At 40.6% G+C, this 27,700-nt stretch overlaps 1 protein-coding gene across 5 annotated transcripts in view; it reads right to left on the bottom strand.

Moving 5' to 3' along the window:
- The window catches only part of SUPT3H (SPT3 homolog, SAGA and STAGA complex component), a 577,858-nt gene that overhangs the window by 417,452 nt on the left and 132,706 nt on the right, over window positions 1-27,700 (bottom strand). The gene's annotated exons all lie outside the window — the stretch shown is intronic.

Here is a 27,700-nt window from a genome sequence, read left to right as displayed (position 1 = left end):
GTCTGAGGTTACTGTGGTAACCTTTACACTGCTCTGCACATTGCTTCCTATTAACCTCCCGGGCACCTACTTTTTCAAGCACCAATATCTCAGAATATAAAATAATAAAATACCCCCCAAAACTGGTGATCAGCATGGACTGCTGCTATAAAGCAGGCGAGCTATTTACTCTGCCAATGAGAGAAAAGCTTTGGGGCCATATTAAGTGGTGCTATTCCAGGACTGGATTTGGGGTTCTGATTGTACGGGTCCTCCCATGTTTGAATATCACAAACATCTGTGCTGATGATGGTTCTAAATACTGTACACTCCGGGACATTTTCTTTCCAATCCGAGTTTGGTACAGACAGTTTTTCGGATCCTCATACAGGGGAAAGGCTTCAGATGGGCACCGTATCCCCGGTGACTCATCCTTTGTGATCCATATTTTGACATGCGGGTTACTTTATGTTGGCAAAACCCACAGAGCAAAAAAAAAAATTCTGGAAAAAAAAAACAAATCAGATTACGGTGAGGGGAACCAACGACACATATTCAACGTTGTGTTCAATTTCGCATCAATGAGTCAACAGTGCGCATTCTCATGCGGTGGTGATGGAGACAATTTGCTCTTGAGGCGCGAGTGTTTCTGGATCTGCCATCTCAATACAGTTACTTACATTTAGGTTTTCTACCATCGCGTTAGTTTGGAGTTGATACATTTAGTATGTTTGAAAACATGGTATGGAAATAGGACACTGCGTAGTATGGGGACATGGCTACATCTTTGCCCAACGGGTGGAAGCCGGCTTATGACGACATCTCGCCGAGCCCCTTCCGGAACGCCATGTCCACATGTTTACAATTGTTGAGGTATACATTTCTCTGCAGTATTACTACTACATTTCATGCACGATGAAGGTCCGTTGTTGGGACGAAATGACGCTTTTTCTTGGCTATGCACGACGGGATGTAATTTAAATAAAGGTCTCTTTTTATAACTTAAGTGCCCAGCGTCGAGATGCATGTATTTAGATGATATTCTATAAATGTTCTTCTGGTGCCGGAAAACACCTTACGGGTAAATCAATTGAAAGGGCTCTAAAGTGTCTTACAAAATAGCACCACTTACAAAATATGGCACTTGACCAGGTAACCCTAATAAAGTCAACCTGAGCTGCATCAGTCTGACCTGCCAGTGATAAAGCCTCTTACTAGTTTTATTACCAATACACTGTGTCATAAGCATTGTTTATCAGAATGGGCATCTTCCCGTTCCTGGTCCTAAGAGTTCAGTTTTACTGTAAAACATGAACCCCACGAGTAATGGGATTCTAGTTACCCCTAGCTATATGAGCACGTTACTACTAACTTTCTCAGCCCTTATCTGAAGAGGACAATGAAATGATCGTTTTGCTTTACACCATCAATTAAAACAAGAAAAAAAAGTGTTCAAATTAATCAGCGCCCGGTTCCTTGTATTAAATTATCCTGATCAGAGAGGTTGCACCGCTGAGAACTGAAAGAGCTACATTGTGACATCACTGAACCCGTCCAAAAAAAGGGAGGAGCCACACCTTCTTTTTTTTTAGGATGTGTGTATTTAACAAACTCCAATAACATGCAGCGATGGAAGAGTCACCGACTAATAAAAGGATATTGTAGAAAACCCCAAAATATAAAACTAAAAAGATCTCATGCAAAAGATTGACACACAATTACTTTACATAACCTTTATTATAACACGTAATTTGGACTGCATCTTCACCAACTGTCTGTGGGGCCGGTATATTGCTTTGCAATGTGCTACAGGTCCTGCCGGAGGGGGCTGTTTTTGGAGTATAATTCGGACAGAGGCCAACGTTAAATGAGGAATCTATGTGGCCAGCAAGTGACATCACAATAACCACACACTATTGGAATGGTCCAAAGATTGCTTGCGTTCAACATTTTCAAACCTGGGAACTGTGTCTTAAGGGACAGCACAAAATGTACTCCACCCCATACTAGTAGCTTGGCAGGAAATATCACGTTACAAAAAGGAGAGGATGTTAGAAATAGATGCGTAGGGTCCCATACTGAAAGTTTACTTGTCAACAGATACATGGCACCAATTCAATATGCTGTGAAGTTGCTTCTGATTGTAGAGAAGAGTTCAACCTCATTCGAAGGAATGGGTCTGAAACGTTCTCCAGCAAAGAAAAGCAACATCACAATATATTGAATAAGTGTCTATGTTTCTGAATAAACTTGCAACCCTCAGAATCTTCCTTTAATTAAAAAATACAAGCTCTAACATAAATCTCGAGGCGCTCCAGAAATCAGTACAGTGACCATACTGCCCTTTAACATGAACAACATCCAGTGGGGTCATTTGTCAAGGAGTCCTCGACAAAGCAGCACTGGGCGTGAAACGCGTAGGAGATTCCACTGACCTTTTCATTGAGCTGAATAAATAAAAGTTGCTCGTTATTTTATTTTTTTACCGATACTGGTCTCCAGAAGAATTTGTTGTGCCGTGCGCAAAATCTTTGAAACCTTTATTTGGATATTAAACAGCTTGTCTAGCTGGAGATACATAATCCCATGAAAAGGAGAGAAGCACACAATTGAATCCCGGGTTCTCCACAGCTAGTCGAGGTATGACGCACTAGGGAAGGAGTGGCCAACTCCTGTCCTCAAGGGCCACCAACAGGTCAGGTTTTAAGGATATCCCTGCTTCAGCACAGGTGATGCAGTCTTCGACTGAGCCACTGATTGAGTCACTTGTGTTGAAGCCATGATATCCTTAAAACCTGACCTGTGGGTGGCTCTTGAGGACTCGAGTTGGCCAATGGGCTGTAAGATGCAGTAGACGTTACTGCACATACAATAACACTTTCATGAGCGCGTAATTCAAAGACAAATGGCGTCTGCTCACGCTGGCGTGTTGTGTAGCGCCGCTCCCTCCCCCCCCCCCCCCGCTACAACATGCCAATGGGAGTAATACCATCAAAAATCTATGGGTAAAAGGTTAAGGGCCATATTTACTATGAAGTGCTAAGCCACAAGTAAACTTGAATGGGGCGTAATGTGTATAACACTGCTACTACAGTCATACGATGCTCAGCCATATGGCTCCAAAGGACAATATTTACTAAGCGGTTTTATTGCATGAGATACCTTTCGGATACCAAAAGGCCATTTACTTGAATGGGCTACAAAAAATCTCCCAATGCCAGAGTGAGTCGTTGACTGAGTCACTCATTAAGCCACCTGTGCTGAAGCAGGGATATCCTGAAAACCTGACCTGTTGGTGGCCCTTGAGGACTGAAGTTGCCAGCTCCTGTACTACGACTGCCCAATTTGAGGCTCTGGCGAGTGTGGTGTATGATTATACTGAGACTCCTCCTACAGCTCCCTTCCATTATTAGGGGGTTCATTTGAAGGATGACGTAGGAGCAAGCCCTGCACCCCTGACACTTTCAATAGGGAGGGGGGAGGGGGAAGTGAAGACTCAGGGCAGAAAGCATCAAAAGGTTTCTTCACTGGTTTTGTAAAATGCATACTGTATAGAGTAAATATACAAAGTGTTTTTGCTCCACCTCCGAAGCAAAAGGGGCCAGATACGTTTGGGTTGCAATGAAGGGGTTCAAAAGGTGAACAAGCCAAGCAACATCCTACCTACCGAGTCTTGAACGTCAACTACAAACCTACAACAGCAGGTACCGTGAGCAACAAAATCTGCTCCCCAGAGACCAAGGCGGGAAACCATCTAGATAGAGTTTAAATCGCTCACAGCTTTCCATTGGAAATACATACACGTTTATATCATTTTCCACATGCATAATAAAATCCAAGTTGTATACTTAATTGTGTGTGATTAAAGGTCTTCTGACGTTTTACATTTAATTGCTCTTGTTAAATTGGCAATCCTTTTTTTTTTTTTTTTAAAGCCCAGGAAGAGACTGTGAACAATAAAGCTATATATAAATGAGCGCGCGTAGCTTAAAGCTACAGTATCAGCTCAGTGACGGCCACCCAAGTACAGTACAGCAAAGCAGCAAATAAAAAAACGCAAAAATATGACTCCTTACAACAATCTAACAGTCTGACCACACAGGCTGCAGCAAAAAAAAATAAAAAAAATATATATATATATATATATATATATATACACATATTAAGGGGAATAGTACAACAATTTAAGGGCGAGTATATAAATGGGAGACTTTTGAACGTGTGCCATTTCCTGACTGATGGCTTTCAGGAGGGTTTAAACTGCAAAAATCAGGGGAAAGTGAGCCAGCAGCTGAGAAATGACAGTCCCATTATAAAACATTTTCTTCTTCCATTCATTATTTGTGGAAATGTATTGATGTTATTCTGGAACAGAAAGCTCTTCGGAATCATTTATCACCAACGAGAGCATGTTGATCTTGCTTCTCTCAGCCAAGGAGGCGAATATATTACATTGGGGTTTTATTAAAATACATACGGAACAAAAGGCAGTTTTCTCCATCGAAAGTCACAATGTGCATAAACGGTGCAACACTAAAATGGACTAGTTAAAATAATATGCAAATTATAATTTATTAAGTACAAGAAAGTGCAGTTGGGGCTGGGACACAGGGTCTGGTTTAAAGAATGAATAGAGAGCTGTTATTTTTCATTCTTTAAGGAAATCGTTTCCATGTATGTGTATAGCAACAGTTTCTGGAGTCACAATATTAATTACCTAGCGGATGTATATGTAAAATAAATAAATAAATTAATCTGATATAGGAAGCTTAACATTTACGGTTTGTTCACGCAACTAAAGAACGATCAGACTCCACCAGCAGCAGCTTACAACGCAGAACATTTTTTTAAGGCAAATGATTTTAATGTTTTGTTTTACTGTTCCACGCAAAAATATTTTGTGTTTTGCTTTTCAATACGCACAAACATACATTGCAACAATTAAGTAAATAAACCTTATTATTTTTTTACGTTCTTAAAACGGCTTTAACAGAGAAGTCATTTAGATGTACAGTACACTAATCAAAGAATAAATTATGGTATAGAAATGTATTAGGTATTTTAACACCGTTGTTTCGGTTAAGGTAATACAAGCGTGAAATGCTTTTCCCTACAAATATATAACTAATTACATCAATCCGCTTGTGGTGTTAAACAAGGGGGGGGAACGAGAACACGGTGTATATCTAAGATTTGTAATGAAATATTCAGAACATGAAAACATTGCTGTTTTATGCACATTTGTTTGAAGCCGAGAGTACACACATTTCTCAGTTTAGCTCTGCAGAACCAAGCCCCATACAGTATAAGCAGCCAAAACATTAGATTTATAAAGAATTCATATCTATTTTAGTGAACACAGCACGTCAAAGAAATTCTTCAGCCCCCACCCAAAAAGAATTGAGGACTCCGGAGATGTACCAAGCAAAAGTTGGAATAAATGTATTTGAGTTATCTATTCAAACTGTTCCTAGTTTTTATCAACGCACAGATTTGTTTCTTAATGCCTTGGGTAGAAAATAACCTCAGCAACACGGTTTGCTTTTAGTGGGACATTTCCAGATAAGAGATACAGTATAAAGGAGAATACTTAATAATTGTAAAATCCTATTTAAATAAAAAATTTAAAAAAAGCAATTTCTACAAAAAAAAAAAAAAAATTACATGGTAAGCATTAGATATTTTATGAAAAAAATCTCTAGCATATCATTACTTATTTTTTTCCCCCTTCAATCAGAATGTCCGCATTAGATCACTGTAACTGGAGACGGGTATAATTATACGGTGTATCTAATCAGTAGATTCCGCACTTTTTCTGCTTTGGCACAGGAACGGCTCTGGCTTTTATGAAAATCTTCCCAATGTCCCATGTTGTTTCCATTAAGTGGAAATTGCACAGCCGAGGCAGAAGCATTAACATGCAAATAATTACAAGTAGTAGTGAGTGAATACCAGAAGGACAAGATGGTTCCAGGCATCTCTCACGTTTCCAGACATAAAAGAGACGATTTCTTCCAGTTCATCGTGCGTGTATGCAGCACCGGAGACGCATTCCATGCCAAGGCATCGCCAGAGTGGGCAGCGCTCTCTGCATATGCAGGAAGAAAGAAAACTGACAACCCGTGGTTTGCTGTTCTGCACGTGGAAAGAAATACGCTGTCCTTGAAAATATGAAACCTACAGTATTTCAAATAGAAACCCAGTCATTCATGCAGTGCTCTATACTATAGACTAGAACGCAGGGTGATGGATGGAGATGCAATTCAACATTTTGCTTGCAGAAGGCAAAGGAAATTTGGATCCGTATTTCAAATACTGCAATCTGCATTTAACACATTGAAAGTAAATGGTCAATTCTTGAACATCACAATTCATGACCTCGGCAGCTTTGTGAAGGTCTGTGTCTGTGATACATTGTAGATTGCTAGGCAGGGTAGTAATATAAATCAACAAGAACTATACCAGGTAACAGTCAGCTTTGTAGGATGGTGACCACATTGATTTAGAGAGGAGCAAGGTGTTCCGATTATAAAACAGAAAACATGTAATCTAATTAAAGTGTGTGTGTATATGTGTGCGTATATATATATATATATATATATATATATATATATATATATATATATATATATATATACACACACACACACACACACACACACACATTCATTCATAGATATATCTCGATTTTCTCAACTATTAAAAAGCTCCACTTCTCTACAAACAGAAAATTTTAGCCTAAAACAATAAACTGCACATATTCCAGCACTTGGAGAAGGTTATGTTTTTTATTATTTGTTTAATTCAAATCAATTATTTGTAAAGCAAACACACAAAATAAAAAAATGATTATACTGACGTGGTTTATCTAGTTACTGTAGATCTGTAGAGCCTGTAAATTCCCTGTAACGTAAGCATGGGTTCACTATATTCAGTACTTTTATTTATTTGCGTGTGGTTCGGAGTTAGGCTCTTGAGTCTAATCTTAAAAAGCTGTTACACTTGCACAACTCTGGAAGGAAGAACAAAAGTTTCTAGCCTGGTACACACTTACATGGGGGACTGCTTTGTTCACATGACTCCAATTTAATGTCGTTAAGAGGGACTCCTATTTCTACATTTCACATGAGGTGCTCTTCATTATGACTGACATCAAAAAAAGGGGCCATTGAAATGTGTGTATTACACCAGCGACAGGTTCAGCCTTCATCTTCCACGATGCACTGAAGTCCTTCACTGAAAGCAATAAATCAGTCACGCTCCGGTAACCTCAATCCCAGTATCTTTTCCAGTGTTAAAGAGGATTATTCAACCTCAGAAAAGCAACCTGCGATAAGGCAGAGGCTGGGGTTTTATGTGGGGAAGCTTTTCAGCCCTTGGGTAAAAGGTTTGCTATGTGGTTACAGCTGAAGATTTTTGACATTCGCTGTGGTTAAAAAAAAAAAAAAAAAAAAAAAAAAACAGAAGCAAGATTACCTTGTGTAGTGGATTTCGTAGGAAAAATCTTCCCTTTGAGGTTTCCCCCCTCCCCCCCCTGTAAAAATGCAGATATGCAAGAAGGTTTTTACTATTTACCTCACAATTTAATCTACTTTTAGAGCTTGCAAATTTGACTTCTTAAAATTAGTCCATTGTATTTTTTTTATTATTATAAAACTAACATGCAAAGTATTAACACAAATGTTTGATAAAAGGTGTCTTCCCTTCATTTCACCCCCAAAAATACAGGGTCTCTCTGGGTATCCGCGGTGGTGTCTTGGAGCGGTGGTGACTTGGAGAAGGCCCTGTTGAGGGAATATAGATGGATCGTTCAGTTGGGCACCATGATGCACGGGGGCTTAATGACTATTTGGGCTTCGCCATGTTCCTTTAATGACTATTTGGGCTTCGCCATGTTCCCCAGATTACTTTGTAATTATTTAAGATGCTCTAATATATGGTTCTTTCTTTTTTTCTTTTTGTTCTCCTTCATCGCTATATATTCTGGACCAGCACCTCCTGTTGGGCAAACGTGCTATGTGACTCCATCTATGAGATTGCCCTATAAGACCGTTCTTCAGGACATCCAGACAACTTACCACTCTGGAGACAACGCTTGTGACGGGAGACGCACTTAATAACACATTTATATATTCGTGGATCCTGATTGAGCAGAACAGGTTGAGCAAAATAAACTGAGATTTATTCCCTTGATAGGCAAACACACGACAACTGCAGAATACACTTAATAATTACACTTACGGGTATAGGAACAGGGGATAATGTCCAGAAAGGTGTAAAGCACCAGAAGATTGTCTTTTAAAAATGTAGTCCTTTTGCAAATTGCCACATAAATAGCCAGTCCAATCCTTCTGTGAATGTGCAAAGTCTTTTCTGGTTCTTTGGGGTTCGTTCTGGAATCCCATGGGCTAACGAAATCCTGAAGCAGGGCAAGTTTCCTTGTTGCGATGTTTTTAACCCCTGCACTCTGCAATCGTAGCCGCTGTACTTAGATCTTATCCGCTTGAAGAAATCGGGTAACAACAGCAACAACAACAACAACTCAGGAATGAGGGTTACAGGCCTTTTTAAGGACAAGGACCTATGAAGTGTTACATTAGCCTCATCCCATTGGCAAGGAATTATCTTCCTCCTATAAGAACCTGCCATGTCACATGGGAAAATCCAGCCCAGGTAACTCTCATGCTCAGTAAGCAGCTTGGTAGCACTGCTAAGTAAAAAGGGGCCACTCATTTCTGGGGACGCAATGTCTGGAGTTTGGCCCCGGGTGTGAAATATCTAGGATGAGTAACAGGATCTGCAACTCAGAAACATCCTGATTAAGTGACACTGTAAGACTCTGGGGTCTTTCATTTCCCCCCCCCCCCCCCCCCCACGTCCCTAGACGCATCGGCATCTCCCACCAGGGGGCTCATGTATGCATAACATTTGTTCCTTACTGCATTACAAAGGCAGGCAGAAAAAAATAGCATCCTGCCAGTACATTTTAAAACTGCAACAGAAAGGCACTTCATCAAAAATATGTTTCCCTTATGACAAAGTTATATTTTTAATATGTATGTGCTTGGGGGGTTACACTGAGGCTGCACACCAAAAATCAGTGTGCTGGCTCACTCCATTCCTAAATTAGCAGTCTTAATGGAACGGCCCCTGTTACTCAGCACTGCAGGTAGGGACAAGCCTGCAAAAAGGGGACAACAATGCATATAGGGGAAAATGGTACAGGGGAACAGCATATAAAATTAACCCCTTCATCCCCAATACGAAATAGGGGTAACCAGCTGAGCACACTGCCTTTATTAATGCGCTGATTACCCCCATTTTCGCCACATACAATCCTTGATGTGGACCTGCGGACAGTGATGATGATAAGAAACTTACCGTCAATCATTCCAATTGGCTTCTATTCCAGTCCCTTTCCAGGATATGAAGAAGAAGGATGACACTTTGTGAAAAGATTCTTTTATTCAACATGAACGTTATTATGTGTAATTTTGGACGATATACTTCATGCCCTTTTGATTGAGCAGCACCTTATCTATGGATGAGGTGATCCAGTGCTCCCAACTATATGCGACAGCCCTGAAAAGAGATCTAATAATGATGATTTCCTAATAGGGGGTTCTAATACAGCCCTTTTTCAAAATGGTTCCACTGTTATATAGCCTGTTCCATAGGTAATAATATATTTCTGGTTGGGCTCAGTAATGCAGTGATGTAACAACCATCTTATTATGCTCTCTGTAGGAGTGATATATCTCCAGGTGTATTTTATATTTAAGACACTTTAATATTTTGTGCTATTGCTACTCTTAAATAATTTGATTGCATATGTGTTTTTTATCCATTGCAACCTAAGAAGACATAGCATTAATATTATGCTTTGATTGCCATGTGATATTGTCCATATTCAATTCTATCTCTACATATGACATTGCCCCCATGTCTTATATAAGTGCTACTTATACTCTTGTTATTTTATATCCATGATGCTCCTTTTATGGAGTGTTTGTGAATTGCCAGCAGTGGCAGACATCTGTGTTTCCTTGCTGTGGTTGTTTACTTTTCCCTTCATGTACCGAGTGCATTGCGTCATGACGTCAGACGCCGTGACGCTAGTGCACTTACGAACGGGTGCGCCCAAGTTCCCCCAATTCAACTTTTGAGTTTGACAGAAGGGAGTGCTATTATCCTCCTTATTTATGCCCCCTCCTGTGGTATAGTTTACCAGCAGCTGTGACTTGAAGCTGCCGATTGAGACAACGGAGGTCACTGACGTCATGACGGTCATGCGCGGTGACGTCATTTGCATCATAGCAACCACTCCCCTGTTCAATACTCTCATGTCTCTCTGCTGTTTTGTGGTGAATTTTGGCGCGAAATTTGACTCCCACACTCCCTGACTCCACTATTCAGCAGGACAGCCTGCACTCATCTTTGTCGAGTTGGTGACATCACAGCTCAAGCATGAGCACGCTCAGTGGCAGCGTGGCTGCGGCCTTAGGGGACAGAGAGGCAGACTTCTATTCTATGAGATTCAACATTGCAAACTTGAAGAAGTCCGTCAGAACTTCCAGTGTGGCTAAATGATCTGCAATCTTTCTAAGTTGTCAAGTACGACTTTAGCAGACGTTACTTCCAGAATATATGCAAATCTTCCCCCCATGTTGAAATGAGGACCCCAGACTGCCGAAAAATTAAAAAATGATTCGCATTTTGCAATTCACACATTACGTAGATTTCAGCCACTAGCTTTCATATATTCTGCGCCATCGCTGTCAAGGTATGTTCTAGTCTAAGTTCACAGGTTATGTGAACAGAGTTGAGTATATGCAACAGTTTCCATTTGTCTGGTTTGCATGAAGAGTGTGTAAGGTCAAATACGGTTATCCTGTTATTCTTCTCCTGTTTATAATCTTTGCAGCTTGCATTGCATACAATGGGCCCTTCCTTCCCTTAGTTATGACTTCAGAGCGAAGCGGGCGATGAGGTCGTTAACGGCAGAAACTCGTGATGAAGGTCAATGGGAAATGGTGTCCAAAAATGGCCTGACTGACTGCATCGGTGGGTAAAGAATGTGCCCCTTACAGAGCAGCATAAGAGAGGGATCGTGGGTACTCAAGTAGTTCCAGTCCCCGTATTCAATAATCACAGTACAGATATAATAAAGAACACTCGTGCATAGAGTGGGTATGAGACAAAAACCGTGAGATGTCTGGTATCAAAAGACGTACAACAATAATCCCTCCTGAAGGTGACAGCAACAAATGGTGTCCCACGATGCTGCAACCTCATTGGAGGGAAATGGCAGTTGCTTCATTTAGAACCATAAGACAATATACTCACTTGAGTGTAGATAGTAATGTCCTTAATGCATGTCTTACCCACTGCTAGAGCTATTCAGATGGGGTGTGCCAGCCGCTTGTAGAAACATCCAAGCAGTATAAGGCGAAAAGGAGCAGCACACAAGCAAGGGAGCCAGGCCAGTTGAAAGTAAAAATAATTTATTGATTCATCACAACAAAGGAGGTCAAAAAATGCTCCTACGCATTTCACGCCTCGTAGGCGCTTTATCAAGGAGCGAAGCGGGCGATGAGGTCGTTAACGACAGAAACTCAAGATGAAAGTCAATGGGAAATGGTGTCAAAAATGGCCAGACCGTCTGCATCGGTGGGTAAAGAATGTGCCCCTTACAGAGCAGCATAAGCAATCAGGGCCTAAGAAATCATTTCAGTTTCAGAGCATAGGAAAGAAAAATAATTATAATGATATCTACTATATATATATATATATATATATATATATATATATATATATATATATATACAAATACAACTGTATGCTCATCTGCATATCTTAGGCAGGTCTGCAACCCCGCCTTTCCCCATTATCACCCAGCATACAGCACTTCCACTGCAGCAAGGGATTCTGGGAAATGACATGCAAATGAGCACACAGTGTCACTTTTTGCCTCAAAAACCATTTTTAACATGGTTCCCTATAGGCTTAAGCTTGCTGCATGGTCACAGCTTTGAGCACAGCCAGGGTTAAGGTGCATACCCAGAAAACCACCCACAGACAGCTGTTTCGACCTTGATGGGTCTCATCAGTGTGGGGTTGATTTTAACTGGGTATGCATGAGAGGCTATGGGATAGGCTATACCATAATACTGAGTTAAGTTATGGTGAGTAAAAAAAGTGACAAAAACCCTCCACAGGAAAGCAAATATGCAAATACAACTGTATGCTCATCTGCATGTCTTAGGCAGGTCTGCAACCCCGCCTTTCCCCATCATCACCCAGCATACAGCACTTCCACTGCATCAAGGGATTCTGGGAAATGACATGCAAATGAGCACACAGTGTCACTTTTTGCCTCAAAAACCATTTTTAACATGGTTCCCTATAGGCTTAAGCTTGCTCTCATGCATACCCAGTTAAAATCAACCCCACACTGATGAGACCCATCAAGGTCGAAACAGCTGTCTGTGGGTGGTTTTCTGGGTATGCACCTTAACCCTGGCTGTGCTCAAAGCTGTGACCATGCAGCAAGCTTAAGTCTATAGGGAACCATGTTAAAAATGGTTTTTGAGGCAAAAAGTGACACTGTGTGCTCATTTGCATGTCATTTCCCAGAATCCCTTGCTGCAGTGGAAGTGCTGTATGCTGGGTGATAATGGGGAAAGGCGGGGTTACAGACCTGCCTAAGACATGCAGATGAGCATACAGTTGTATTTGCATATTTGCTTTCCTGTGGAGGGTTTTTGTCACTTTTTTTACTCACCATAACTTAACTCAGTATTATGGTATAGCCTATCCCATAGCCTCTTTGCATACCCAGTTAAAATCAACCCCACAATGATGAGACCCATTAAGGTCGAAACAGCTGTCTGTAGGTGGTTTTCTGGGTATGCACCTTAACCCTGGCTGTGCTCAAAGCTGTGACCATGCAGCAAGCTTAAGCCTATAGGGAACCAGGACGGAAAGCAGCAACCGGATGGTGGTGATTATTATCACACAATGCCTATTTTATTTGTACTTTTGTGGGTGCATTTTTACCCCCCTTCTTCCCCTTTCCCTCATTAAATATACAATTTTACGCTATGGGGTGTGCGCTCTCTCCTCTTTTTTCCTTCTAGATTCCCTGTGGATGTGGTTTGTCCATTTTGAGAGCAGCCGGAGACCCCATGTACCGGCATCCATTTCTACATTGGACTTTCATTTGAGGACTGGTTTTTACCTTCTTCCTTCGTTCATTTATATTGTGTATTCACATGCATTTTTATTGTTTATTGTTTGTTTGTGTATAGTTATCCTTAGTATATAAGCACAGGTATATAGTAATTTTGTGCTATCAATTATTAGATTATTTCTTGGATTTACATTTTTTATTCATTTATTAATTATTTGTGTATACAGCATTATTGATAAATCCTTAGCACATAATTTCTAGATTAATTCACCACTTAATTCAGAGGCGCTGCCTTTTTCTTTCGTTTGTACACATATATATATATACACATACACACACATATATATACACACACACATATATATATATACACATATATAGTTCCTGAGGAAGGTCACATTCTGTAGGACCGAAACGTTGGGTTTCTGGATGTATTTTTGCTTTCACTAATACACTTTGATTTTCAACATTGAATGCTGTCTCTTGTTTACCAATCCTTGGAACGGTAACGTATAACTACATTCTCTATATGGGACGTGCACCTGTGGCTTACCAGCACCTATTGGAGTGCCAACTGCCTTATCCGACTATACACATATATATATATATACACACACACACACACACACACACACAAACACATACATACATACATACACACACGGTATATACATACAAATACACACGTTTGTTTACGTCTTAGGGAAATCTGATGGTTAGTAAATGTAAACAGTGTTGTTGCTGCTATGTTTAGTGGAGCAGACCGTTTGCATACTTAGCAAATAGCACTGAAATTACAGCAGGGCATGTTTCCATAATGAGACTTGAGTGCTAGAATACCCACGCGACATGGCACATGGTATAATCTGTCAGCTTCATCCAATTTGTACTTGTATATTTGAATAACTGCTATTAAGCTAAATTGTATTTCTTCTGACATCAGCAGAACCAGAATTCTTATTTTTATTCTATTTAGCTCCAGAAGTGCTTTCACAAAGTGTAGTATATATATATTTATATATATATACACACACACACACAAACACACACACACACACACACACACACACTTTTTCCAAAGATTACCACAACTAGAGGGCCCCAGAACAGGACTCCTCTGGTTCTCCGATATCTCTCCATTCTGGGTCTGAGGTCCCAGTGTTTACCGGAAGCCAAGTATGGGGTAGCAACGAGACTAGACCCTGGTGCATTGCTCTGGTCTGCAGCCATTGATATTTCCCAATTGTGACAGAAGATCAGGACTGAATACCTGAATTCCATATTAATTCTCCCCACCCGCCCTCTCATAAGGGAAGCAGGGAGTCACTGTACTTTAGGGTCTTTGCCGACACTGCATGCAGGTTTAAATCCCTCACTGACCAATAGGAAGGTGCAACGGATGATGTTGCAGCTTCCTATTGGCTCCCATGCCACGGGACATTGAAGTCTCCATAATTGTTTAAGCAACTGGAGATGCTACCAGCAGCACGCACCTATGGAAGTATCTTGGGAAGCAGGGAGTCCCCGGAGCTGCAATTCATGCAGTTCAGCTCCGGAGACCCCCCTGATTCTCACCTGCAAGAGAAAAAAAAACCCTAGGTGGAACTTTACCTTTTAAGACAAAGACCTTAAGGTAAAGTGACACCATTACGTTTGAATGAAGGAGAACCTCCCCCCCTCCATCTGTTTAGTGCAGGTCTTCAATAGAGACGTCTGTTTCATTAAACCATTTAGTGCAGGAAAGACATATTGCGATCCAATTCACCATTAAGATATAGAAGCATTTCCACTGCATGTGCCTCTAAATGTATCAATAAATATATAATATAATGTATGTGTTCATAAACTCCACAATTTAGGACAGTCAGCGGTGTCCTGCTTGAAAGAGGCTCTCATTAGAATTTCCACCACACTTTACATCATAGCCCGGATCAATTTAAATCAGTTCGATTTTTTTTTTTGTCATGAGGCACAGACATTATATTAAGAGCGCTGGGTAAAAGATATTCTCAGTCACCTAACAAATTGTGGAAAATGAGAGGGGAAAACACACACACACACACACAGAATCGAAGAGTTAGACATGCCTGACCACAACTCAGCCAACTGGCACAATTATTCATACTATTGTTAATAATTATGTCTGACTACTAATTGCCTAGACCTGTAATTTTGCCGGCAGTATATCCCCAAAGTTTGGGGATACAAAGTAACAAGATGAAACTTTTTTTTTAAATAATAATAATAAAAATTTTAAAAAAGTTAAACCATGATAATTAAAACTAGGGGGAGAAATCTTATCGACAAATAATTACCTAGTAACCGGGGAACCAGCAAACAAAATAAGACTTTCTAAAAGAAAAAAAAAACCCGAATTGTGCATCCAAGGATCAGACAGAAAACACGAAAATGAAGAATGGCAAATGGATCTCCTCTTAAATTCCTCTTCTACACATTGTTGTGATATTGAAAACGACAGACTACTGAGACTTTGCTCCAAATACCAATAAACACATCCATCACACATGTAATTCATTCTTTTGAAATACTAGACTCCTGTTGATTTAGCTGGGAAAGTTGTCGCAAATTAAAGCCGGTAACACAAGTATCTGGCAAAAGTGACTTTTAGTAGCCGAGTATTGTAGACCGACATGATGAACAGTACAGAATGTAAACAAACGTTAAGTGAAAGAGTCGCCCACGATAATCACATGATTGTATTTCTCTGACGGGATAAAAAATGTTAAATTGTAACGGGAGGTTTTTTCCCCCTGTTTCATCAGTTCACGTCCCAGACAAGCTGTTTGAATTAGGCTAATTTCTTAAGGGGACCAGTTAAAGAAGTTGTAAAGTTGTTCAACTCAAAGGGGTGAAATGCTATGTATGTTGTGTTTCTATATGTACTGTATGTGTACGTACACACACACTATATACATTATGTGTATGTTCAGAAAATGTAGAGAAAAAAAAATACCAAAATCACAATCATTTTGTGGTTAATGTATAAAAATAAATAAAGCATCCAATGAAAATTAAGGAAACTTGATTACCTCACAAAAGTTTAAAAAAAGAAAAGAATTCTGCTGCAGTCATTCTTTGCCAATTATATGTAATAATAAAGAATGTTGTTAGGACTTCTAGACATAATTATGAAACCATAATACCAGGGAAACTCCCACCATCCCTACTTTAAAATGGTCTAATTATTATATCCAGCAATAAAAAAGCAGTATGGTCTAGTGCAGGGGGGCTCAACTCCTGACCTCAAGAACACCCAACAGGCCAGGATTTAAGGATAGCCCTGCTTCAGCACAGGTGGCCCAATCAGTGACTGAGCCACCTGTGCTGAAGTTGGGCTATCATGAAAACCCGACCTGTTGGGGGGGGGGGGTCTTGAGGACTGGAGTCGAGCACCCTTGGTGTAGTGGTGGCATTAGTGAGAGAAAAGCCTCACCTTGAATGCACGAGAATTAACAGGGATGCGGAAAAGAAAGAGAACAGAGTGTATGTGACTTCAACATCTCATTTTGCCTTCATTTAGCACAATCAAAGATGGAGCAACAATAAGCAATGATAAACCCTACTCTCTCTAAATGCTCCCACAAAAGAGCTCGTCGGTAAATTGAATTAGCTGCGTCTCCTGTTCTCTTGTGGTTTCCTACAGTATGTGTACTACTTAACAGGGAATCGGGTTTCCATTCTCCCTGCATTTTATCCTTAGAACCTGTGTGCAGTCCATGCTACAGAGGTGCATTATTCTGTCAAAATTAAGTTAATACCACATGATAAGATAAGAACTAGTACTGTGTCATACATCTTTAGATGCTACCGAGCCAGAGCACGATAATGTTCAGTCCTACGGAGGCTACAAGGGAAATGTTACCCAACAAGATCTTGCCACTCTTGCTTAGCTCTGCTGACTCATCATACTTTGTGATGGCCGGGTGGTCCTCTCATTCTTGCAGCACTGACGGAGCTTGTAAATATCTCTTGCTAAGGAGGTGGAACTTTTGGTTTTTCCCTTCCTTGGACAAATGATCCAAATGTTGGTGTTCTTGTTGCATAACCACTATTAGCATCCAGGCAATTCACATTTCCTGGCCCTTAAACAAACAGGATCATTATGGCACTTCCCAAGTCTTCCACTGGCAACAGTGTCTGACAACTCATCTGCCTAATCAATTCATGGGCTGTTGGGCTTCTCTGAAAAGGTGCCACAGGGGCCTGCTAAGCGCTCGTCCAAATCAAACAAGCTGTATTTATTAAAGTGTTTCCTTCAACCGCCTCAAGAACCATAGGAGTGCGGTGCATAGTTCTGATCTCGTGTACAGAAAGGTTCTGCTACGGTCAGCAGAATAGAACATTGGCCGTGCTTTTATTCCTCAATTATTATGCACTGCATAAAAAAAAGAGAAATGACAGAAACTCTCATTAATTAATACAAGCTTACATGTAGTATTACAATGTACAGTATGCTGTACATATTTTGTCACAAATCCATTACCGGTAAAGCTTACAAGTTAATGTTAGTGCCTGGACCACAGGGAGAAAGCAAGGACTTACTTAAAAAGGTCATAGGGATGTGATGCTTGAATGAAAAAAAAAAGTCACTTCAAGAGCGGTAACATTCCTTATAAAGGAGTACAGTGAGGAAGACATTAGTGCAGAGGTGTTTCTTTTATTTTACTAGTAGACTATATCATTTATAAAATAAATAGTCTACTACACTATATAATTAAAAATAGCACATGAAAAGATCACTTGTGAGCACATTCGCACATCTCAGGCAGGTCTGCGACCCTGCTCTTCACCATTACCACCACCATAAATACGTTACGGTATGTAAAAAAAAGTGACGAAAACCCTCCCCTGTATAGCATACAGCAAATGAAAATATCACTGGTCGGTTTTTGTCACTTTCTTACGCACCATAACTTATCTAAGATGTGGTTGAAACTTATCCCAGCTTCGCATTGCAAAGCAGTATAACCGGCCTCACACTGATGAGAACCAAAAGGTCAAAATAGCTGTCTTTGAGCGGGGTTACGGGCTGTGCACTTCTAACCCAGGCTGTGCTGAAAAGCTCTGTAATGCGGCAGGCATAAGCTTATAGGGGTCCATGTCAAAATGTTTTTGATGCAAAAGCTGACACTATGTGCTCATTTGTATATCACTACCCAGAACCCTTTGCTGCAGTGGAAGCACTGCATGCTAGGAAATAATGGGGTTGTAGACCACTGAATATGATCACGTGATATTTTCATTTGCTGTATGTTTTATGGTGGAGGCTTTTTGTCACTTTTTCTCCCACCATAACTTATTTAAGGTGTAATTCAAAATAAAAATGTATGGCAAAATTAGAAGCTGGTGCCTCTGGGAGGGGAGGGGGGGGGGGAGAGAAACGAAAATAAAAATAAAAAAACTGAAGCGTTGAATGGCGTCAAATAAAGCAGGAGCACCCATCGCTGGCCACAGCCAGGCTTTTTCCTTCTGTAACTTGGCCAATATGACACCAGTGGAATGAAGTGGTATATCTGCTACAAGTCCTAGCCAGTAAACCAATAACTGAATTCCCAACCATCTACTGCTCAGAAAGTCCTCAAATGAATGCAACATTTTCGGGTTTCTGGGCGGTCTATATCAAGAGCCCCAGAAAAAAAGCCATCGGAAAAATCCCTGGCAAAATCCCAATAATGCTGGATGAAAGAGATGTTTGTGGAGCCGCAGGAACCGAGCTGCCTCGTCTCACCAGAAGTCTGTGGTTGTTTACTGTTTTGATTTTTTTTTCTTTCATTTTGTAACCCACAACAATGCCATTTTACAGACTGAAATGTAAAGTTGGTGTGAATGCCAAGATTCTGTCAGAACATGATCAGGGCAGAAAAGGCCCAGCGTGCAAAGCACCAGAAACATTCCCACAGCAGCCGTGTCACGTACGTGGCCACATTTAGGCAACGCAACCAAATCTCTCATCTGCTACGTGGGATTTTGCACAGTACTGCACTCATCCTGTCCCTTTAAAACAGACTGATCATATATGAGTCAGACTCCTATGGATAAATGGACCATCGGCATGTGTAGTTGGACCGTTATTTGGCGCTTCCATATTTCTCTTGGCCATCAATAGCACCATCTACCCTTTCCAATATGGGCTGTGGGAAGGTTTCGTCACCATTCCATGGTGCTTACAAATACCTCCACTCAGTAGTTACGTTTCATTTTTAACTTCTTTAGCTTAGGCAGTAAAAGGATAACAAAACAAACTCAGCTGGCATTAGGATTCTTAGCATTATTATGTGCTCCCTGATGGGGTTGCTGCTATACAACTGTAGGTTCATACAAGTGATGATGATGATGATGATGATGATGATGATGATGATGATGGGTGCTTATGTGTATTATGGGGCCTTTGACAGTGTGATAACTCTATACTAACTGAAAGGTTGCAAGACCTCTTTGCACATAAACAATAAAAATGGGTTATCTAAGTAATAGCCCTCACAAGGACAGGGCAATACCTGCCCCAGTTAGAGGAGTTGAAGGCCTTTCGTGGTGTATTACAATAGGCTACTATTTTTTATTACAATTATATTTTGTGTGCTGCTGTAAATGTATCCCATCGAAAATAAATCTTCCACGGCTGCCCCGTCCCTTCATGCTCAAGTTACAGCTCCATCCACTTGCTGCAAAGGCCCACGTAAGGGAATTTGTCGCTTAGCTCCACTTCCCCGAAGGCCTCCAAGGCTGAAGTTGTGGCTCCATGTCTCTCCTACCAGAGCCTCAGTTAGCGGCCCTTGAAGATATGGAAAGCTTTAAGTAAGCGGTAGAGCAGGAAGTGCAGTCTTTCAATGGAGGGAAACAAACAAGGCCTTATCCACTGGAGGCCTTCCGAGGAGATGTAAAATAGTCTGTGCCCCGAAGTAGGGTGACCAGACGTCTTGGTTTAGCTGGGACAGCCCTGGTTTTCTTTGAGCTTGCTGGTTACGCGTGCGCGATCGAAGCTTGCCTGACCTAAATGCCGGTCTGCGCTCGCTGACCAACAAGCTCCGAACGCGCATGCACGGCCGGCAAGCTCAGTTTTCGCATACACGTCAGCGCTCGCCTATCGCGCATTCGCGGTATGTCACGGTTTTTCCCGGGGATTATATATTTATGTTTATTATGCTGCTACAAAGCTTGAGATAACACTTTATTTTCTTTAAAATAGCTTTAGTTTTTAATATTGCTGTTGCTTGGTTTCTGCTGTCGCCATTTTGTATTTACAGCAAAGTGTTGTATTCTTACAATGTTATTTGGTTTATAAAATGAAAGGTCTTCCCAGGAGATTAATGTCCGGCATTTTAACCAAGCAGACAGCAGGATTTCATAATTTCCTTTCTTTTTAGCCTATAATACAAATTAAGAACTCAGATGTTGTTATTAACCTCCTAGGAGCAAACACACATAGCACACAGGCATCAGAAGCTGCCAGCATCCCAAGTACACCATTCCCCTGAAAAGGAATATGGGATAAAAGTAATGTATTAATCTAAACAAATTGGGAAGCATTACATCCCAAGAGAGAATAGGATATTGGCCATTTTAAATTGAGATATAGAGCGATATCACATAGAAGCAATTAAGAACGTCTGGGTTCAGCATGAGTGAGGCTTGAGGAATGCATACCGAAATCCATACAAGGAAATAATCACTGTAGAAATCATAAATAAGATTGATGGTCTCTACAATACAATTAGCACCTTGTCAGTGATGGAATGGGACATTCGGTCGCCGCTGTTTAGCCGCGACTAAATCACCGCCGGCGTACGGCTGCAGACGGACCCTTCGCCGCTGGAATCCGCACCGGCGGCCACTTCTAAGGTAAGTTTTATTACCGTTAACGGTAGATGGATAATTTAAGGGGTTTTAGTGCATAGGGTAGGGGGTTAATTTGAGGGGGTTTAGCAGTTAGAGTAGAGGGTTTTAGGGTAGCGGGTTTTTTAGGTTACGTGGTTTTTAGGTTAAGGGCTTAGGCACTTACTTTAGCAGAGACGTGGCCGGGGGCACGGCGAGTCACAGCGAAGCACCGACGGTCATTTGGACGCAGTGAAATTGCCGAGACCAAATGTCCTAGACCGGAAAGTGATGCTTCGGTAAGATCTGTTGGGTAAAATACCGGCAGCAAACCTGCCGGGTGGTGATAATTAAGTCATCAGAAGGTAATACATGCATCTTCTGGGAACCTCCCTCTCTGGTACTTTGACATGAAGTCCCTGACATCAACAGCCCTAATCAATACAACAGCCCTAATCAATACAATAGCCCTAATCAATACAATGCGGGGCTGCAACCAAGAGAAGACTTACGCCTCTATTTTTACATTCACCTACAGTACTTTGTGTTTAACAGGAGTGTATAGTTGTGATTCTTAAAACAGATTACCATTTTTTTACCAGAAAGTAGTATGTATGTCTTTATTTATATAGCGCCATTAATGTACATAGCGCTTCACAGCAGTAATACATGTAACAATCATATAAAATCACAAATAATACAAATAACACATAATGGGAAGAGGTGCTTCAAACATAAAAGTGACATTTAGGAAAAAGAGTCCCTGCTCCGAAGAGCTTACAATGTAATTGGTAAGTAGGAAGAACGTACAGAGACAGTAGGAGGTCGTTCTGGTAAGTGCATCTGCAAGGGGCCACGGTCGATGTATGAGGTGTATAGTATCAGCCACGGAGCTACCCATATGCTTCGTTAAGGAGGTGGGTTTTAAGATAGATCTTAAAGGTGAATAGACAGGGTGCTAGTCGGATATTGAGGTCAGAAGTTGAATCAGTTTGAAGAATCGCAACAATACAATCATCTAAAATACAGATACAAAGTAGGCGGTGAATACACAAGAATACAAGGTGGGGGCGATTTGTCACTATGAACACGATTTAAAATGTTTTTACTATTACATGCTTAGTACTGCTTTATGGGGCAGGCTTATTGGATGCCAAGCTCATTAGCTTAATGAGACAGTCACAATTTATTGATACATTTTACACAGCTAAGCAAAGTCATTTCCAAAGTCCAACATGTACTTTTTTGTTTATGTGTTTAAGAAAGAACATTCTGTGTAGTAAAAAACATAACCACATTTTTCACAGTACATTGCTATAAAAACCTATAATTGACTTTTTGGGTTAGTTTACGCTACCTATTTTTGTCCACACAGAAACCAAAATGTAGGTCCTATTGCCGATTAATATGGAGGCACCATATTTTCTCTGGCAATCGCACCCGCTTTGTAAGCAGGCAATGAAAAATAAAGAACCACTTTTTAAATTCCCTCTTCCCCCCCTCCAAACCCCCCCCCCCCCCAAACCATCTTAACTTCCTTTACTACAAGAAGGGCCAATAATACCTTGCGCCAACTGGTTCAAGTGCAGATTTTGGAGACTGAATTATTTGAACACACAAAGACTTGGGAAACTGGCTTCAAACAATGGCAAAAACATAAGTGATTACACTGCGAAGGATCCATCACACCGAATTTAAAACAATTCAAGTGCTTGCTTGTTTAAAATTCAACATATCCATTGGAATGTGATGGAATTTTGAAAAAGAAATGCTTGTAATGAAGTCCCAACATTATAAGAGGACATCTAAATGCTCTATTTCCCAACATATTTACACAACTATATGTTTCTGCACCTGCATTACACCTGCAGACCAGTGACCATTCACAGGGTGCGTATCAGCAATCTTTGCATGTATTATTTATTTATTTATTTAAAAAATATTTTACCAGGAAGTAATACATTGAGAGTTACCTCTCGTTTTCAAGTATGTCCTGGGCACAGAGAAAAACAAATAATACATGGTTACAAGTACAGTTACATAAATGAACAAGGTATACATTATATACAAGACATTGCATGCACAGTTAAAGAAAAGTATGGCCCTTTGTCAGCTCAAACGAATTAGGTCTCAGACTGAGCTACTCCCCCAAACCATGCCCTAGGCACCTCCCAAAGCAGGCTCCATTGGCCCCTTCTCCTTTACATTCAACAACAGTACTACCCACCCAATGTTGCAGGGATCACAGGCCACTTTTCTCCTTATATAAACACGGTTACTAAATCTTTCCTCCAAAAATACACCCTTTGCTCTGATTCTCGACTAGTAAAAACAATCATGCATGTCCTCGTTCTACCCCATTTTGATTACCGAGAGTCTTTCACCTGGCCTTCCTGCCTCCCTTGCAAACTGGTCAACATGCTGCAGCAAGCATCTTCTCCTGCTCTTCTAGACCAAGGGTAGCCAACTCCAGTCCTCAACGGCTACCAACAGGTCACGTGGCTCAATCAGTGGCCCAGTCTTTGACTGAGCCACCGGTGCTGAAGCAGGGATATCCTAAAAACCTGACCTGTTGGTGGCCCTTGAGGATGACTTGGCTACCTCTGTTCTAGAGACTATATTCATTTGACCTTCTGAAATCACTCTGTTGTCTTGCCATTAATCTCCATACAAATGAATAGTTGGCTTTGGTTTGGTCTCTCTCTCATGTGTGCCTGTTTGTTAAGATTTATTTTCTACAATGTACATTTATTTTTTACATATTCACTTATCGTTCAATGTCACAAATTGAGATGATATATATGTGTCCAATTATAAAAATGGTGTGCAGAACATTTCCATGCTTGCTTTCGGTGGAGTAATTCACCAATCCACCACATCCCAAAAGTGAGAATAGATTTAGATTATGGTTAAACAAGGACGTCATTTATATAGTTTAAAAGAAGAACTTCTGGTTTCAGTATGAGTGAGGCGTGAGCAATGTATACAAAAATCCATAGGCTTGGAACCCTGTGAACATTCTGAACACATGATACATAAAGCTTGGCCCCCTGCAGACGCACTTACCAGAACTCCCTCCTACTGTCTCTGTACGTTCTCCCTACCTACCAATTAGACTGTAAGCTCCTCGGGGCAGGGACTCCTCTTCCTTAATGTTACGTTTATGTCTAAAGCACTTATTCCCATGATCTGTTATTTATATTATCTGTTATTTATTTGATTACCACATGTATTACTACTGTGAAGCACATTAATGGCGCTATATAAATAAAGACATACAATACAATACAATACAACCCTAGCTGTTGAGAAAACATTAAGTCTTCAATAATATCACGGTCAATAAATGATCAAACAATAAGTTTACTCATGCGGTTTATCGAAATAACGCCTATTCCAAAGACTGAGCCACTGTGCTGAAGCAGGGGTAGCCTGAAAACTTGACCTGTGGGGGGTGGGGGGGGGGTCTTGAGGACTGGAGTGGAGCACCCCTGGTTTAGGGGATGGCACCGTGTTAGCACGCAAAAACAGACTCACAAAATTAAGGTAGAAGTGATATGTTTGACAGCCAACTAGTGGTTAAAACGAGCGCAAGCTTGCAAGACAACAAAGGTATCCCTGAAGGGACATTTGTGGTCTTGAAAGCTTGCACACTTTTTTAAAAAGTTAATGATTAACTTCTACCTTATTTTTTGTTAGTTTTCTTGTTATTTTCTTTTTCTTTTTTCTTTTTTAAGAAAGATTCAAATCACTGTTAAAATAAAGAAATAACTTCTTTGAATGCGATGAAAAATGAATAGGCTTTCAGTTTCTTTGGGTCAGCTGAATGTGTAGTAATCAGCTACTTACAGTAGGTTCCTCTGTACAGAAATGATGCATCATCACTAGTCAAACAAAAAGAAAACAATTCACATGTACTGCAGCTGAAACAGTCTCATCACCAAAAACGTTTAGATCAAGATTGTAAAAATGTCTATAGCTTTACAAATACTTGCAGTATATGTGCACTTTTCTTGGTTTGTTTAAAGGCAGCCATTCCCTACAGTGTACCACCTATTAGACGTACTGCTGCAGTTGGGTCACTTTGCTCTTAGAAGAGACTGTCCCTTGGTACAGTTCCATGTGTTCACTTGCCTTTGTTATACAGATCTCTCCAGGAGAGGTTGGGGGCAGCTGAGCTCAGCGTATGCAGAGCAGGATTCCACTGGTGATCCAGCTTACTTATTGTTTAGTCACAGGCAGATAACATTGCAGCATACCCTAACTATTGAGAAAGGGGATTATCTTGTGATGATAAATTACCAATCTTACTGCTATATTTTTACTCTACTAGTGGTTTCTGATTTTTTTAAATTTCATTTTAAAAGCCTGCCGAGCAGTGTTAATGTGCAGTACATCTTGCCGTTTATTCGCACTTGCCTCACCCTGCCAGGCAGCAAGAGCATTTTTCCAGGCAGATTATGAAGAATCTCATCAGAGAAACTCTCTTATCCTCAGTATGTCAGATACAATTCTTTGCACAGCCTCCAACTGTACCTATGCAGCAGGAACTGCACCTACAGCTGCAGCGGCCGTTATTCGAACAAATCATGGCGCCGTTTTCGTGGGCGCTGCTGTACTCCACGCGGCATTAACGCCACCAATCGCCCCAGGCACACGTGTTTATCGCGGTTGCTTTGTTTGAATTTCATGGATTGTGTGCAATTAAATGCAATTAAATGAAATGAATGAATTGCAATGTGTACAGTACTGTGCCACTGTGTCAATTTCAGGTGTTTAAAAGCCAGAACACTAAAATGCCATTTTCTGCACTCGCGTCTTAAGGCGGTACGGTTGGAAGAAATCCAGCGCCATGACATGGGTATTCCGAGGTATACACCGCGTGAAGTGTTTCAATAACGTCCGCTGCAGCTGTACTTCTTATTTCCCGTACCTATTTAAACCAAGTGTCCCTGTTAATGGCAGCCAGGCGCTCCGCTGCCTGCCCTCCATTGGACAGAGCTCGGAACCTTCAGCTACAGTAGTTTATAGATTATAGATCAATGACTGATCAGCGAGTTCCAGGGAACTTCGCATTATTTCTATGTTATGCATACATCAGCATGACAAATGAAATCAATACATTGCATGTACTATATTCCTATGGTGCCTTCACAGGAGGTACTCACTTGAGTGTAAACTCCTGTATCCCACATTGACAGAGGAACTGAAGTGGACCCATTTCCATGTGCCCAGGCGTTGGCGGTTCTGTTCTTCCACGTCCAATGAGATCACGAACTGCTTGCTATTGAGCTCACTAGGCAGCAAGGACTTTGGGGCCATTTAGATGCAAGTATTTAGCTTATTTGTTTAGAAATTAAAAAAAAATGATATACAATTTTAAAATAGATGTGAGCTGTGAGAAAACTGTAGGTAAAAGTAGACGCCATATTGCAGAAATCTTCAAAATAATAAACTGCACACTTAGGCAAACTGGCAGAGAAATGTCTCACCCAGTTTGGAGGCAGTGAGGTTGAGATGATCTGCAGGGCACATTAACAAGGCTTCTGCAACACTTGTACGCTTTAAAAATAGCTTTATAAACACTGTTTTAATTTTGCAACAAAATAAAATAATGCTCTGTAAATAGGACGGCTTCTACCGATTGCAACAGTGCCGTCAAGAGAGACTACCGTACCTTACGTTTTGAATCCAGCAACTATTAATTTACAATGAAGAGAGGTATTTATTATGCCAACCATTTAAAAAAAAAAAAAAAACGAAGGCTTAACATGCAATCTCAATATCCAGGCTAACATAGAAACCCCAATCACAGGGGCTTGCTACAATATTTACATTAAGGTCTTAATATTCCATAAAAAAATAATATTTTGCCTTCTGTGCTGGCCCAAATTCAGTCAATAAATGCAGGCAAATCAAAAACTGCCGACAAGTCCATGTGAAAAATATTTGCTAATCTGTAAATTCAACATGATTAAGATAATCCTAGGCTGTTTGTATGGTAATATTTTATTAGGAATAAAAAAAAAAAATTAAAAAAAAGTTAAAAGGGTAAAACACATCCAAACGGTAAACCACATTATAAAATGAAAAGTTAAAAAGTTAAGGCCTCACTGTAAGCATTCCCAGCATGCCAACAACTGCATAAACAAGTCTTCTAATCGTATTAAAAGCTTGCCATTTATAATTCATATCCTGTAATGTTGTATTAAAAATGTGATTCTATACAGTGCTTTCCATTCTAACTGGATCCAAGCAGCGCTCGGGGAGACCGGCACATACAGTCACCTCGGGAAAGGATGGATAGGTCACTCTTTTCAAGGCTTGCGCACAGCAGGTCAGCCTCTGATGTGGGAGTCGACGGGAAAGGAACAATATTATTCCTACTGTAATACCGTTTTATAAACTGTGTCAGCGAACTTCTGTACACGAGTCCAACTGGTAAAAATAAGTCGTCCGTGCAGATTATGAAAAGAGTGCTTTTTTTCCCAGTGAATCGGTTTAAGGAATCAGCAACCGTTACATATCCGACAGAAAATAAAACCCAATTAAAGAAAATAAACATATGGAAATATATTTGATGGCAGATAAGAACCACTTGGCCCACCTTGTCTGCAGACTCTCCATAATGTTGTGAAACGAAACACACACACACACACACACCAGCAGTGGATCGGCAAGGGCTGAAGATGATAA

This window comes from Ascaphus truei, chromosome 4 (assembly GCF_040206685.1).
Source record: "Ascaphus truei isolate aAscTru1 chromosome 4, aAscTru1.hap1, whole genome shotgun sequence".
Taxonomy (NCBI): domain Eukaryota; kingdom Metazoa; phylum Chordata; class Amphibia; order Anura; family Ascaphidae; genus Ascaphus; species Ascaphus truei.
This window is presented reverse-complemented; position numbering and strand designations above follow the sequence as displayed.